This window comes from Pelophylax lessonae, assembly GCF_965119305.1.
Source record: "Pelophylax lessonae genome assembly, chromosome: 6".
NCBI classification, from domain to species: domain Eukaryota; kingdom Metazoa; phylum Chordata; class Amphibia; order Anura; family Ranidae; genus Pelophylax; species Pelophylax lessonae.
Window position 1 is genome coordinate 43120452 of NC_138773.1, and position 17155 is coordinate 43137606.

Consider the following 17155-nt stretch of genomic DNA (forward strand, 5'->3'; position numbering starts at 1 on the left):
TTCATCCGTTCAAAAAAACGGACATTGACGGAAGTGGATGAAAACGGATGTTAACTGATGATCATCAGTTGTCATCCGTTTTTACATAGAGATGCATTGATGTCCGTTTTTCATCCGTCAACGGATGGATGAAAAACGGACAAACGGACAGCATGTGTGAAAGGGGCCTAAAGGTTAAAACACATAAGATACATAACTATACCTTAAAATTAAAATAAACCATAATAGATGACATTGCTGTGTAATAGTGATTCAGAATAGACAAATTTCCTTTTATGAAAAACACAAAGGGAATTTGGTTAACTCCAAACCCGAATTCAGTCTAAGTTAACTCCAACTCCGAATTCACTAAAGCACCTAGTTGAAGGTTTAACTCCAGCCACTTACCTAATTAGGATGCAATGAGTTTAGGCTGGAGTTATTTCTGGAGAAGTGAGCAGCTCTACTCCAAACTTATACTGAATTAGGCCCATTGCGACTTTTTCCTTACATGACTGTAAACCAGATAGAAAAAGATAATTTGATCTTGTGACAGTTCATATCTACTAGACATCAGAAGTTTTTCTGGTTTTTAGCCAGGGGCACAATATGTGTTTCCTTATTAAATAAAAAAAAAAAACCTGTTTACTGTCTTTATAGAATATGTACATTGTTTTGGCTGTGCTGTGTATTATGTAACGTGGAACCACTCATTTTGGGACATTTTTCTCTGCCTATGTTCATTTTCTGACCTTTTCCTTATTCGTTCTTTACCTTATTCTAATTGTTCTTACACATCTGCCATCAAATCACGTAACTGTACGCCATTTGACGTCAAGGGGTTGTACTGGGGTAATGTTTTTAGAGTCAACAGTCGGCTCTCTTGTAATAACAATCAGAGTTGGCAGTGGCGTCACTAGGGGGGGGGGGGATCCCCCTCCTGCTCTGGGATGGCGGGGTCAGTAAGCCCAGATTGCGGAATCCCGACCTGCCATCCCGGAGCATTACTGGGGCGAACGGAGCCGGCACTAGAGAAAGCGGAGCTGCTGCTTCCTGTATAGTCCGGCTCCTGTCACAGGCGGAGTGATATGAAATGGACTCCACCTGTGACAGGAGCCATACAGGAGGCATTGGCTCTGCTCTCTACTGCAGCCGCATGCTTCCTCCAGTGCCACTCCTGTCACATTCCGTTGGTGTCTAAGGGAAGCCAAGATATAGAAAATTGACCACGCTAACAATAATAGGCGGATGAAATTATTAGCGCAAATTTATGTGATTCCCAACAATGTGAAAGGTGCTGCTGCACCAATGAATTTAAATAGCTAATAGTGGCAACAAAAATGTGTGTGTAATTTAGAAAAGTGCTAATGTGCCGATAAATGGTTATACATGTGATAAGAAACAAAAATAGTTTTTTTTAAAAAGTGCAAGTGCAATATTGCAAAAAACTCAGTTTTTCTGAAAAGTGCAAGTGCAGTACATTCAGTAAATAAATTGCTGGATAAACATCAATAAATCAATATCCTAAAAGGAAAAAGTGCAATGAATCGCTATAAAAATTTCTTAAATCAAACTGCATAGAGTAAAGAAATCAATACTCGATTAAAAAATCATTCAATAATCAATAATTAGTCCATTTAAGAAAAAGTCCTAAGTGAAAAAAACTTGCAACTAGCGCTAGAATCCAACAGATAGATATTCTCAGTGTTCACACGTGAAGGAATCACACCATATGTGCTCCACCGTTTCCACCAAATCTGACTCACCTGATCAAATTATAGACCAGCAATCACGCTTATCAATTATTGCCCCGCATGATGGTTATAGCTTCTAATCCTTCATGAGCTTGTTGTTCTCCAGATAATACAGGATGAGGGTAATATATTTCTGTGTCAGCCTGACACTAGGAATCTCTGCCTTATAGAGATCCCTGTCCATGCGGTGTTTCCCCAGTGTCCTAGCCCTGCCCTACTAGTTTCGTCATTCAACGTCTTCCCGGAGCGGAAGCTATTTATTTACTAAATGTACTGCACTTTTCAGAACTGAGTTTTTTGCAATATTGCACTTGCACTTTTTTAAAAAACAATTTTTGTTTCTTATCACATGTATAACCATTTATTGGCACATTAGCACTTTTCCAAATTGCACACACATATATGTTCGCACAATTAGCTATTTAAATTCATTGGTGCAGCAGCACCTTTCTCATTGTTGGGAATCACATAAACTTGCGCTGATCATTTCATCCCCCTATCTATATGTAGTACATCTGCAGCAGATTAGCAGCATTTTTTGCCTTGATTATTTAACCTCTGAGGTCCTAGGCACCTGATCCCTTTTTTTGTCTTAGTAAAAATAATAATAACCTGCAGCCAGCAAAAACGAAAGACCATTCATAACAACCAATCATAAAAATAATGCAGCGCTGGTATAAATAATAAATTATAAATATATACAATAAATATGTGAAAAATTCATTAAGACAATAAAGTCACTGTGTGCAAATTGTGCAAGAATTGTGCAAAAATATTGAAAATTGAATATTACCACTTGTGGACTTCCCCTGCAGATTTACTGTGGCAGGGAGGCTCGGCTGCTCATAATCACGTAAATCTACGTGATTATGTGCACGCGCACACGCCTGGAGCTGCGCTCCCGCTGTGATTAGACACAGCGGGAGCCAGACCGCGGGAGGAGAGGGCATGATTGCCACCGGCCTCCCGCGATCTTCAGAGAAACTGACAGGAGAGCCGCCTGCTTATGTAAACAAAGCCACACAACACAGTCCATCACACAGGCTAAGCTGAAACACCGATCTCTGTATGCCTGTCACAGAGCCCCCCACAGTTCACAAGCACATTTAGGCTTACATTTAACCCCTTGATTACCCCCAGTATTAACCCCTTCCCTGCCAGTGTCATTTATACAGTAACAGTGCATATTATTTAGCACCGATTACTGTATTGGTGTCACTGGTCCCCAAAAAGTATCAAAAATGTCAGTTAGGTTTCCAATCTGTCCGCGGCAATTTCGCAGTCATGCTAAAAATAGCTGATTACTAATAAAATCAAAAAATAAAATAAAAAGTCAAAAAATCTATCCCAACGTTTGTAAACGGTATAACTTTTTTTGTGCATACCAATTAAATTACGCTTTTTGGGATTTTTTTTTTTAGCAACAATATGTAGCAGAATACAAATTGGCCTAAACTGATACAAAAAAATAGATTTTTTTTTAAATTTTTTTATTGGGAATGTTTTATAGCAGAAAGTAAAAAATATTGTGTTTTTTTTTTTTTTCCCAAAATTGTCGCTCTTTTTTTGTTTATAGCGCAAAATCTAAAAACTGCAGAGGTGATCAAATACCACCAAAATAAAGCTCTATTTGTGGGAAAAAGGGACATCAATTGTATTTAGGTACAGTGTTAAAGTTAGTCAGTGTGCAATTGTTAGTTAAAGTAACGCAGTGCCGAATTGCAAAAAATGGCCTGGTCATTAAGGGGGTAAAACCTTCCAGGGCTAAAGTGGTTAAAGTGCATTGCTGCATAAACCATATCTGTGATTAATAAAGTGCATGATATTAATAAAAATAATTAGAAATAAAGTCCATCCAGTTCAAAGAGAGTTGATAAGACAATCTCTGTGGCTCGTGGAAAATCCACCAAAGTGCAAAATCTCCTTAGATATGATATCTATAGTGTTATCACTGGTGTATGTGACCACCACCGATGTGTAAGGTAAGGAGGCGGCTTATCAGAAAAATAGGACCCAATAGAGGTTACACTCTTTGGGTCACTCACGCATATAGAAATGGATAGTTGTCACAGTTTCTCTGACTCTGGAATGCCTTCAGTGATCATCAACAACCTCCAAACACCTCTCATTAACCATGCATAAGTATCAATGGATGTCCTCTTGGGATTACAACTGGGATGTCCTCCACATAAGCTCAATAAAACAAAAAGCTCACATAGTGTGTACCAATATAAAACCATTTATTCTAAAAGTAGGAACACATACAGTATTCAATATGAAAAAGTGCTTGTAAGTAGTATGTAGAATCCTGGACAAAGTAAGAGCAACACCTGTAGCTGACCCGACGCGTTTAGTCTCATAAGACATCATTTGGGGTGTCATGCTACTGGTGCTTCTGTAATAAATACCTTTGGGGGGGCCCCACAATTAGACTCGCATGTAAAACCAGAATTTGGCTGTATCGCGTGCTTACCGACACTTCCTGTATGTATCAAGATGGCGACGTGCATGCTCTCCAAACCTCGTTTTTGAGGACATAGGAGATTGACACTGGCTGTAGGCATGCATTCCAAGCCTCTCTATTGGTCCGATTAAGGAACAACAGAGAGGAGGCGCAAGCCAAGCCTCTTTATGGAAGTGATCTTTTAGTAAGGGCAACAGTAACTGGCAATTAGACCAATTGTAATGGAACAATGAACAGATCAGAAGATAGGGAAATATGTACATGAAAAATAAGCTACGAGCTACTTAAGAGAGTATGTGTGCAATGACTTATATATTATATAAAGTCTACATATATTTAATATGAATTGTATCCATTGTGAAAAAGGCACCCAAAAGGTACTTTACATCAGATGGACATAAAAGCTCCACATTCAAACAATGAACTCAAAAAATAAAAATAAAATATAATAAAAAAGAAAGAATAACTAAAACGCAATAAATATAAAACCTTATACATAAGTGTGGGAATAAAACTAAAAAATAAATAAATAATGTATAATGATGAATGGAGGAAGGACGATGCCTAAAAAGGGGAGCCAGCTGTCCAAGCCAGCAGTACCCACCAGCAATACCCACCAGCAGTACCCACCAGCAGTACCAGCCCTGGAGGACCATCAGCAGCAGCCACCAGCCATACCCGCCTGGGGAACAAGAGGAGCCAGCGATACCTGCAGGAATCCTGAGGAAGATGTGATTATGGAGGTCAGTTGAGGTGCAGGTAAACCGCAGTGCATATGTGTGAAAGCAGACTTAGGCCACTTTACACGATTAGTCCGATCGGGTCCGCATGTCTGTTTTTCAGGTGGACCCAATCAGACCCTCCATTCACCTCTATATAGCAGGAAAAGTAAACTGACTTTTGTCCATTTACACCCACCTATCTCCAATCCGATCCACTTTAAAAACAGAAGGGATCCTCTGTTTGCGCAGATCGGATTGGGGGACCCATAGAGTAGAGCGGGCTGTGTCCTTCTCTGCTCTGCATATGCTGAGTGGACATAGACCTGTCATCTGTGCTCATTGTGGCCCGTGACCAGCTGCCAAGTCGCTAAAGTGGCCCTCACTCCTCAAAAAGTTGGGCATCCCTGCTGTAGGGGCATGCGTCCCAGATGGAGAGGTGCACTGTAGCAGCCTTCCCCGTTAGTTTTTTCCATGGTGTGTAGCGGAGGGAAGGAGTCCCGAATGGACAGGTGCGCTGTACTGTAGTGCATCAGGAGACCCACGGGAAAATCATAAAGATTTCCCATGAAGTTGATAAAAGTGTTAAGACCGCCACCACTGTCACGACTGGCCTTAATACTTTCATCACTGTGGTTGGCAGGTATCACTATTCTTCCCTACCTCCTCCGCGCTGAGAGCATGGCACATTAATACTAGGCTTAATTACTGCATAAACTGGCATTAATACTAGGCTTCATTTCTGAATAAACTGGCACCAACACTAGGCTTTATTACTACGTAAACTGGCACTAATACTAGGCTTTATTACTGCGTAAACTGGCCCTAATACTAGACTTTATTACTGCGTAAACTGGCACCAATACTAGGCTTTAATACTGTGTAAACTGGCAGTAATACTAGGCTTTATTACTGCATAATCTGGCAGTAATACTAGGCTTTATTACTGCGTAAACTGGCACCAATACTAGGCTTTATAACTGTATAAACTGGCACCAATACTAGGCTGAAACTGGCCCCAATACTAGGGGTTATTACTGTGTAAACTGGGACCAATACTAGGGGTTATTAATGTGTAAACTGGGACCAATACTAGGGGTTATTACTGTGTAAACTGGGACCAATACTAGGGGTTATTACTGTGTAAACTGGGACCAATACTAGGGGTTATTACTGTGTAAACTGTTTGCGAAAGTTGCTTTTAACTATAAAGAAAATGTTTTAAGAGTTTTCCTCTTACTCAGGTCTGAAGCAATATCTGAAGAAGAAATAAAAACTCTTGAAAGTGTGTCTTTTAACCACTTAAGCCTCGGAAGATTTTACCCCCTTCCTGACAAGGCCCTATTTTGCGATTCAGCACTGCATGACTTTAACGGACAATTGCGCGGTCGTGCAACGCTGTACCTAAACGAATTTGACGTCCTTTTTTTGATCATGCGCTATAAACAAAAAAATAGCGTAAATTTTGAAAAAAAAACAATATTTTTCACATTTTTTTATATGAAATTCCCCCCAAATAAATTTAAAAATCAAAATTTTTTAACATTTTAGGCCAATTTGTTTTATGCTACATATGTTTGGTAAAAAAAATCGCAAAAAGCGTATTTTGATTGGTTTGCGCAAAAGTTATTTTTGTCATTTTTGTTGTTTTTTTTTTTTAACGAGTAATGGCGGCGATCTGCGATTTTTTTGCGGGACTGCGATATTGTGGCGGACAGATCGTACACTTGACTGACATTTTTGACACTTTTGGGGTTACCAGTGACATTACTACAGTAATCAGTGCTATACATATGCACTGTTACTGTAAAAATGACACTGGCAGTGAAGGGGTTAACTTTTTTTTGAGAGGGAGGGGTTAAGTGTGTCCCTAGGGGCGTGCTTCTAACTGTGATTGGATGTGGCTTGAGGTGTAAGAACAGAGATCAACGGTCCTACATAGCAGAACCGTATGATCTCAATTCTTACACAGGGGAGAATGACAGGCGGCTGTGTTTACATTAGCCGCCTGCATTTCTCCCTCTGTAATGGACAACCGCGAGTGCCCGGCGGACATCGGGAATTTCTGGGCACACGCGTGGGGGGGTCCGTGAGCAAGCGGGAGCGCGCCTCCAGCGGCGCGCGCTCACTCCCTAGAGCCTCACGGGCTAGCTGTAATGTTCTGGTACCTTTGGGTACCCTAATTACTCTTTTTCTTAAGTGTATGCGCCCCACCATTCTCTTTTGGTAAGGTGCGCATACACCTTTAAGACTGATGCTGTCATCACTGAGCGCCGGACTGAACAGCTATTTAAATCACCAGCTTTCACTCACATGTGTTCGTTCAACCGTCATGGTTGGAGCGTCCTGATCTCTGAGTTCAGCATGTCAAATCTACACGTTCCTGTATCTCGCTACCTGAACCTCTGTTTTCGGATCCTGTGTCTCGCCACCCGATCACCCCTGGCATGCTGTTTTCACCTTCACCCTTCTCACGACTACCCTGCTTTGTGCCTTGATGCTAACCTGTCTTGAAGCTCTCATGCTTGCAAGCATACCTCGCTGTCGGAACCACGCTGCGCTGATCCCTGTATCCCGCTACCGGATCATCCGCTCTTGCCGAACCTCTCCTCTGCTACATTGCTACTAGTGATAAGTACCCCACAGGGGAAACCTCTATAACCTTCATACTAAAGCTTACACTATCTAGCTCTGCATACTAAGGACTATTATTACATCTGCATTATCTAAGATTGCTAGCTCTTGAGCCTACTACCATCTGCTCTTGCACTGGGTTGGTCTCTCCTGTATGTTCACCTGCTACTCTATCATCTGCTACCATACATGATTGCTAACCTATCTGCATCCCATCTGCTACTATCTTACTTTCAAGAACATTTCCTTTCAAGTGTCTGTCATCTACCATCTCTACCCAACCTGTCTCTTCAGCCTATCATCACTGTGTTACTATATACATAAGTCACTCTAGGAACATCTTATTGAGTGTGTGTATTTACTTGCTGAATTGAGATCATCCACACATGATGAGTCTTGGGAGTTGGGATTGGTGTCTCAGCGTTTCTCTACATGACTACTGAAGAGGAATATTTCTGCAGCTGTAAATCCACATCATACATAAAACGCAGGAGCGTTACAGATTGAACGAACCTCAAATGGATTCAGCAGAAATAACCACTCAGGTGACACAATTAAAACAACAAGTAACTGCGTTAATACACGCACTTGCTGAATTAAAAGAAGACAATCAGGCTCTGTCGCAGCAGGTAATTAGACTGACACAACTTACCACTGCTCAGTCCCCTGAACCCAAAATAAATCCTCCTTTGGTATTTACAGGCGATCGCAAAAAATTTCGCGAATTTGAAAACGCATGTGAGTTACTTTTCTTGCTAAAACCCCGTACCTACCTTACTGATCACATTAAGGTTTGTACTATTATTTCTTACCTAACAGGCGATCCTCGGGCCTGGGCAGACTCTCTTTTTGAGAAAAGCGATCAGCTTCTCAACTCCTATGCCTTGTTCCTAGCAGAACTTACTAGCCTATATGATGATCCCAATAGGCAGAGTACTGCCGATCTTCAATTAAGATCATTGAAACAAGGTAGGAGACCTGTGGAAGACTTTGTCGCAGAATTCAAGAGATGGACCCTTGATTCAGAATGGAATGATGCATCTCTGAAAACCCAATTTAGGCTTGGCCTATCAGAGGCCGTTAAAGACGAGCTCGCCCGAGCGGATCTGCCAAAAACCCTGGATGCATTGATACAACTCAGTATCACCATAGATAGAAGACTACGAGAAAGAAAGGCTGAGAAAATGGGAATGCCATTATCCAGTTCTTCTCGGATTTCGGCCGCTGACCCCATTTCTATGGAGGTAGGAACCATACGCCCACCTCTATCAACTATGGAAAGAGCCAGAAGACAATCTGGTAATCTCTGCTTGTACTGTGCATCCCCGGATCACAAGATAAACGTCTGTCCCCTAGTCTACAAAAAGAAGGGTGAGTGTTCACATGTCCTCCTAGGGGGATTGACAACTTCAATTACTAACCCTTACCTTTTTGTTTGCTTAACATTACAGTGGGACCAGAACAGGATTACTACTAAGGCCATGATTGACACAGGATCTTGTGGAAATTATATTGACATACGTTTTGCTGCTTTAAATAAAGTTCCTATTATTTCTAAACCTAAACCTGTCTCAGTGAGTCTTATTAACGGTGTTCCTTTATCCTCTGGTCCGATCACTGATCAGACACAGGCACTCCTAGTCACTACTAACGGGTCTCATATGGAGACCACTACCTTCAATCTAATACCTTCACCCCACTTTCCCATTGTTTTGGGACTTCCCTGGTTACACACACATCAACCAACCATAGATTGGAAGGAACGGACCCTGGCCTTCCTCTCTTGCTATTGCGAGGGTACGTGTAACCTCCCGTCTTTCGGGAAGATCCTGTCTGTGGTGACAGATGAGATTGCACCACTATGTTATCAGGATCTCTCTGAGGTTTTTCTTGAGAAAAATGCTCAAGCACTACCTCCCCATCGAGACTATGATTGTAGTATTGATCTACTCCCAAATAGCAAATTACCGTTCGGTCATGTTTATCCTCTTTCGCAGGATGAACTTTCCCATCTCAAAGACTATTTGGATGAGAATTTGAAAAAAGGTTTTATTAGACCTTCCACTTCTTCCACAGCAGCAGGACTCTTTTTTGTCCGCAATAAGGACTCAAGTCTCAGGCCTATCATCGACTAGAGGCAATTGAATGCTATTACAATAAAAGATCGCTATCCTCTACCGCTTATCCCTGAGCTCATTGAGCAGGTGCGTGGAGCTACCTATTTTTCAAAATTGGACCTGAAAGGAGCATACAATCTCATTCGAATCCGTGATGGACACGAGTGGAAGACTGCATTCAGAACCAGATACGGATTGTTCGAATATCTTGTAATGCCATTCGGGCTATGCAACGCCCCTGCAGCCTTTCAACGATTTATAAACGATATTTTCAGAGACTTACTAGATGTTTGTGTTGTGGTATATCTGGACGATATACTTATATATTCACGATCCCTGTCTGAACACATAAGACATGTAAGACTAGTATTATCGAGTTTGCTTGCACACAACCTTTATGTGAAACTGAAAAAATGCTTGTTTCATAAAGAAGAAGTACTGTTTCTAGGCTACATCATATCCAAAACAGGAATCAAGATGGACATGAGTAAGATATCCTGCATTCAGGATTGGCCTACACCAACCACACGCAAGGCGCTACAGCGATTCCTTGGATTTTAGAATTTCTACAGGAAGTTCATCAGAAACTTCTCTGCCATTGTGAGACCCCTCACACAGCTCACTAGCATTAAAAGACCATTCAAATGGTCAGATGAAGCAAATAAAGCTTTTCACCTGTTAAAGACAAGGTTTACTTCTGCTCCCATACTACGCCATCCAGACCCATCCCTCCAATACATTCTGGAAGTAGATGCGTCAAACATGGCAGTAGGAGCAATACTCTCCCAACGACCAACTCACACTTCACCACTTCATCCAGTCGCCTTCTTTTCGAAATCCTTAAGCAGTCCAGAGGTAAATTACCCCGTGGGTGAAAAGGAACTGCTTGCTATAAAATTGGCTCTGGAGAATTGGCGACATCTACTCGAAGGCACCCGATTACCAATACTTATATACACGGACCATAAAAATCTTCAATATCTTCAGACTAACAAAACTCTCTCTCACCGACAGGTACGATGGTCACTATTCTTTCTAAGGTTTAACTTCCTAGTGACCTACACACCTGCAGATAAGAACAAAAAGGCGGATGCACTATCACGACTAACTGAAGAAAACTACTTCGAAATCCCTTCCGTTCCTATAATACCTCACAAACGCATTATTGGAGTTGTCCGTTCCTTGAAGGAAGAGGTTTTGCATGGTATAAGTTTGGATTCACCCCCACCACAACTAAATACTGATGCAGAAGGCTTCCTCTACTACAACGACAAACTTTACATACCACCTACCATGCGCACCAAGATCTTGGAATTATCGCATGATGTGCCTATGGCAGGACATATGGGTATGACAAAGACTCTTAATCTGATTACCAGGCAATTCTGGTGGCCTGACATGAAAACATCTATACAAAAATTCGTCTCTTCATGCAATGTCTGTGCCAGGTCCAAAATTGACACTACGAGACCATCCGGTCTACTATGCAGTCTACCAATACCCCAAACTCCATGGGAAGTTGTGTCCTTGGACTTTATAGTAGAACTACCTCCTTCCAAAGGATTTAATACCATCTTAGTGTCAGTGGACCATCTGACAAAAATGGCACATTTCATTGCTATTCGCAGACTACCTTCGTCCAAACAAACGGCAGAACTCCTGATGAAACATGTCTTTAAGTTACATGGTATCCCAAAAACTCTTCTGTCTGACCGTGGATCACAATTTATTTCCAAGTTCTGGCAAGAACTATGTCACATACTACGAATTGAGCGGAAGCTCACTTCTCCTTACCATCCGCAGACCAACGGACAGACTGAAAGAGTCAACCAATGCATCGAGCAATATTTACGTTGTTACACTTCTTACCAACAGGATGATTGGGTGGATCTTCTCCCTCTGGCAGAATTTGCCTACAACAACGCAACCCACAGTACGACCAAGCAGAGTCCGTTCTACTTGAACTATGGGTTTCATCCCTCTATTCTTCCACCATGCATCCTTCCTTCAAATAACCCAGTAGCCTCAGACTATCTTACCCAAATAAAGGACTCTCTGGGTTTGCTTAATACTACCATTGCACACGCTCAAAGTCAACAAAAGAAGTACTATGATCTTCGCAGAAGACCTTCTCCTCAGTATGCTATCGGGGACCTCGTTTGGCTCTCAACAAAAAATTTAAGACTGAAAATCCCTAGCAAAAAGCTTGGACCTCTGTTCTTGGGACCTTTCCCAATCAAGAAACTTATTGGAAAAGCTCACTCGGAAATTACATATAGACGTTCGAGGTCCCTAAAGGATAGTCTGGTAAGAAGTCACTATACAGTTCATATCACCACAAATCCTGACCCGGTAGGTACCTTCCCCTGTGGAAGATGTAACTATTGTTGTTTTATTCGAACGGGCAACTCCACTCAACTTCCCAATGGGTCCACTTGATCCCCTAAACATAAAATAACCTGTCAAACTATAGGAGTTGTATATTTCTTTAAATGTGACTGTGATGCCTTTTACGTGGGGAAGACCAAACGCCCATTCCTTAAAAGAATAAGGGACCATGTATCCCTGATCAGAAATAAAAAAATGGAGACGCCTATAAGTCGCCGTATGGGACTTTACCACAACTTTGACCTTAAACTGTGTGGATTTTTTGGGCTTGAGCATGTGCCTTCCTATGAAAGAGGTGGGGATATTGACCGTACCCTGATACAGATTGAGACTAGATGGATATACTCGTTACAGGCCATGAGGTATCCTGGCCTCAATGAGGGCATTAGCTTTAAATCATTTTTATAATTACCATAATCATCCTGCCCCCCCCCTTTTTTTTTCTCTCATTGAGTGCTACTTTCTCTATCCCCTATGAAAATGCTGTGCTCTTTATTTCAGGATCGCACAACATTTTTCTATCTAATGTATATTGGCAAAACATACTGTGTTTGTAATTGCAATTTATAATATAACCATTATTTTTGTTTTCTCTAGTTCTCTCTCTCCTTTTGAGGTAACTAATTAAGATATGTCTATGATGATTCCTGTATAAGCTATATATACTCATTTACACCGCAATTTCCCTTGATTCATGTGTATCATGTAAATGTTCATGCATAATTGTACCTCACACCTTATGGACCCCAGATTCATTGTTTCTCTTCAACTTCAGTAATGTCCCATCCAAAAAAAAAAATGGGTGTCAGTGGTTACTTATCTGAGAGGTAGAAACAGCTTATTGCTCAAGGATCCCCCAGCGACTTATGAAAGAACCCTAGGGTTCCACTGAACCCTAATTGAGGCCCCCTGGTCTACGCTATATACTGTGCTGTGTGCTCTATACTCCACCCTGCTCCATTCTACACTCAACGACCACTTTATTAGATACACTTTTCTAGTACCGGGTTGGACCCACTAGAATACTAGTCAGTACCAGTTTGCCATAGTGGAGGAATAAATCACTTCTAACGTTGAATGGCCCATGTGTATGGATGTTGCTGCTATATGTAAAACTATTTAATTTCTTTTAATTTTTTTACATTTTAGAATGGGGTGTCTCGAGATTGTGCAGAATTTTAAAGGGTGCCGCAACTGAAAAAAGGTTGAGAAACACTGGTATAAGGTTTGGCTGTCTTGTGAAATTACTTAATCTTCCTTGTGGTGAACGTGGTTTCATTTCCCACCCCTGTACATTGTGTACTCAGCACATTTCCGTCTATCGTGTATTTTCAGAATGGCAGCTGTGATGGAAGCTCGGAGCTGCTTCATCTGCCTGGACCCTTGTACAGACCCAGTGTCACTGCCGTGTGGACACAGATTTTGCAGACTTTGTATTTCGCATGAACTAGACACCCAGAAAAGTTCTGAAGTTTATTTCTGTCCACAATGTAGGACAAAATTTGAGGAACGGCCTCCGATGCTCCATAAGAAAATGCGGCTGTGTGTGGAAGAGACAGTCCCTTGTACATACTGTGATGACCATACCCATGCAGAGAAGACGTGTCTGCATTGTGATGCTTTGCTTTGTGCCAGACACCTAACAAACCACAGTACTGCACCTGAACATGTTCTGATAGAGCCCACTGCATTCCCAGAGAAAAGGAAATGTACCGAACACTGGAAGCTCCTGGATCATTACTGTACAGAGGATGAAGTCTTCATCTGTTTGCTCTGCTACGTAGCTGGAGACCACAAAGGGCACGAGGTGATGTCTGATGTCTCTGAATATAAACTCTGCTGAGAAGGGGAAGGAATATCTAATTCCACTTATAAAGAATCTGAGAAAGGAAAGACATAAAATTGAGGATCAGATTCATAGGCTTCCGGCTCAAGAAGCAGCACAGGGAAAGAAAATAAATGATTTCAACAAAACAATCATTTCCCAAATCCAAAACATCAAGAAGAACCTTGGGGAGCTTCAGAAGAAGGTCCTGAATGAGGTCTGCACACAGAAAAAAGAGGTTTCAGGCTCTTTCTTTGAATGGAAAAAGAAGCTGGAGATGCAGAGGCAAGAGTTGTCCATGAAAATTGATCACGTCGAGGAGCTCCTTAACATAAGTGATCCATTACGTTTTATCAAGAACGTACTGGGAACTAATTTAATCGGGATCTTCAATGTTGAACTTGGCCAAATAAGCGTCGATATGTTCGATGAAAAACCAATCTCCGAGATGCTGCACAAGGAACTCTTACAATTCTCTGATGGTCGGAATAAACAGTTGTTAAAGGATGCCTTTCCAAAGATGAAGAAATCAGAGATCACCCTGGACATAAAGACATCTCACCACAAAATTAATATAACAGATGACCTCAGATCTGCTATTTATACAGACAAACGTCAGACTAAAGACACTGGATCAGAGAGGTTCCGATCCCACCATGTATTAAGTGAGTGCAGCTTCTCATCGGGGAATAACTACTGGGAGGTGGAGGTGATGGGAACGCAATGTAGTATTGGCGTTGCCTATAATAATATGGACAGGAAGTCAATAAAACACGACTCACGCATTGGTTACAATGAGGGATCCTGGTGTTTAGGTGTAAATACCAACCCAAATCTCCACGGATTCCCCTGTGCGGTCATTTGGGATATTCCTGGAATATGAAGCTGGGCGTCTCTCCTTCTACCAACTGTGTGACCCCATCAGACACCTTCACACCTTCACCACCACCTTCACTGAACCCCTCCATGCTGCCTTCTATGTATATGAGGGTTCTAGAATCACAATCCTAAAATAATACTTCAACAAATACACTCTGTGGACTATATGCATGTGGACACGTAACCATCACACCTTTTTAATGCCATATTAATGCTCGTGGATTTTGGAATAGGACCTCCAAAAAGACTATATTATAGGTAAACCCTTCCAGTGTCAGAACAGGAAATTTTACTGACCTACAAAAGTGACCTCAGATGGTCAGGTCAGTTAAATTTACTGACTTTTTTTTTTTTTTTTTTGAGGATTTTAAAGTGTATGAAGGGACCACATGTTATACTTTTCCATAGAGGGGACATCAATGTTTATTGAAAACATAAAGAAAAAGGAGTGAGGGGCTCTTTGTGTCTGTGTCCGAGGCCCAGAAAATTTTACAGGTGAAGTTTAGGTATGATTTTTTTTTTTGCATAATTACATTGGTCCAGCTTGGTCCACAATAACTGTGTAAGCTGAAAATGACTGCATTTGTTGGCGCTACTACAGTGATAGCAGCAGTGACCAGTGAGAGAGACTGCAATTCTGCATAGTAACCACAGGGGGATGCTAGCTCAGCACTGCTGCCTAAGGCATCATGCACACTGCAGCTCGAAGAAGCAGCTCCTACAGGTGTTTGAGCTGTTTTGAGATATTGGTTTTCTCTGCCTGTAAACTCCCCTCCATGTTAGCCTATGTGTTCATGCACACTATAGGCGTTTCCAGGAGTTTAACCACTTTAATACAGGGCTCTTTTACCCCCTTCCTTCCCAGGACAATTTTCAGCTGACAGCACTGTCACACTTTGAATGACAATTGCACAGTCATACAACATTGTACTGAAACTAAATTTTTATAATTTTGTTCACACAACTAGAGCTTTATTTTGGTGATATTTGATCAATTTTTAGTTTTTTTTTGCTAAATAAATGAAAAAAAGACTAAAAATTAAAACAAAAAACCCCATGTTTAAGATTTTGCAAATAAGTAATTGTTCTTCATAGGTTTAGGCCAAAATGTATTTCTTTGGTGAAAATAATCCAAATCAGTTTATATTATTTAGTCTGTAGGAAAGTTATCCACAAACTATGGGGTATATATGAAACTTAATCCTGATGTTCTTGAGGCCCTAAAATGCCAGGACATTAGGAACACCCCCCAAATGACCCCTTTTTGGAAAGTAGACAGTTCAAGGTATTTAGTAAGAGGCATGGCAAGTTTTTTGAAGTTGTAATTTTTTTGTCCAAATTTTTTTGGAAAACTAGAAAATAAAAAAATAAAATGTTCACATTTTTTTTTTTACATACTGGCACCAGTGCAGTACAGTGTTGTCATATAACTGTCGTGGTGATGATTAGAGACACTGACTGGTGACTAAATAAAAAAACATTTTTTTGAATTTTTGTAATTCTTTTTAAAAAATGTTTTAATACATTGGGTTTTTTCAGATTTGTTTTTTTTTAAAGCACTGACCAGAGCAATATAATGTTACCAAAGCAACACTGTACAGTTGATTAGGATTTTTCTTTACACATTATGTTTGCTTATAGCAATTAATTACATTGCTATAAGCAAGAATTTTACTGAATGAAACTGAATTATTCAGTTTGTTTTGTTGTGCTTAGCTGTGATTGGTCAAAGCTAATCACATGATACAGTTGGGCTGTGATTGGCCCTGTTTGTACCATGTGATCAAATTGGCTAATCACAACAAACAACACAATTCTAGACAATGAATGGCATGAAAGGAAGACATGAAAGAAAGCCATCCATTGTGTACAACTGTCATGTAACCTGCTGTGATTGGTCACGGCGGTCACATGGTACCAGCGGCGTGCCGGTACTCTGATCAGTTATGTCTACAGAACACAGCTGGTGACAGATCCTGCCGCTGAGCAGTGCTTCCTGACAGGACGTCATATGACACACCGTCCCGCCGGGCCTAAAGCAGGTAGACAGCCAGGTGGGAAGGTGTTAAAGCGTAACTCCCTTTTGTTGAGAAAAAACATATCCCCTCTGGGTGATCTATGTACGTTTGGAAGGATTATAACAAACTTTGTTGTAGATTCCTACCTTTTATTATTCTAAGAAATCCCTGTGTAATTCTCTGTGCCAATGTGAATTGAATGGAAGTGATTTCATAATTATCAATCAGCTGTGCACCTGCAGAGCATTAATGAGGAAATCTGCTGGGCCTGCATTCCTTTAGACGTATTCCTATTGGGAGTATCTCACCAAAAATGACATTTATGTTGCATGGGATGCCAGAAATCTGACCTGTATCTTAGGCAGACTTCTGGGAAAA

At 41.0% G+C, this 17155-nt stretch overlaps 1 protein-coding gene and 1 pseudogene across 2 annotated transcripts in view; both read left to right on the top strand.

Moving 5' to 3' along the window:
- Positions 1-17155, top strand: part of LOC309558551 (uncharacterized protein) — a gene marked incomplete at its 3' end in the record, with an annotated part of 193390 nt that overhangs the window by 121278 nt on the left and 54957 nt on the right. The window lies entirely within an intron of this gene.
- Positions 13395-15618, top strand: LOC309557946 (E3 ubiquitin/ISG15 ligase TRIM25-like; annotated as a pseudogene). Its single transcript has one exon. The product of its transcript is annotated as an E3 ubiquitin/ISG15 ligase TRIM25-like (transcript).